Source organism: Propithecus coquereli, unplaced genomic scaffold (genome assembly GCF_000956105.1).
Source record: "Propithecus coquereli isolate 6110/MARCELLA unplaced genomic scaffold, Pcoq_1.0 Scaffold199, whole genome shotgun sequence".
NCBI lineage: Eukaryota > Metazoa > Chordata > Mammalia > Primates > Indriidae > Propithecus > Propithecus coquereli.
In genome coordinates, this window is record NW_012144855.1 from 1,499,162 (window position 1) to 1,499,530 (window position 369).

Below are 369 nucleotides of genomic sequence, written 5' to 3' on the forward strand. Positions count from 1 at the left end.
TTTGGAAAATGTCAAGGATTTCAGTAGGCAAAAGATGATAATACTTAGAAATCCAGGACCTAAAAATAATAATTTTAGAGATGAACTGCTCACTTTGTGTTAATTGTAAAATAAATAAACTGTCAGATCATAGGTAAAGGGTAAATTAATTGTAAAATAAATAATCCATTAAATCACATGAAGAATGGAAGCATATAGTAGTATCAGAACTGTTCCGCTCTCACTCCAACTCATTCTCCTTTTCTTTCTGCACAGTCCTCTTAATAACAGAGAGAGGATACACACATGTTGTTGGGAGTCCAGGTCTTCATCAGAACTCCTGGGGCAGGGTGTATATTAAAATGCAGATTTCCAAGATGGCCCATTGGG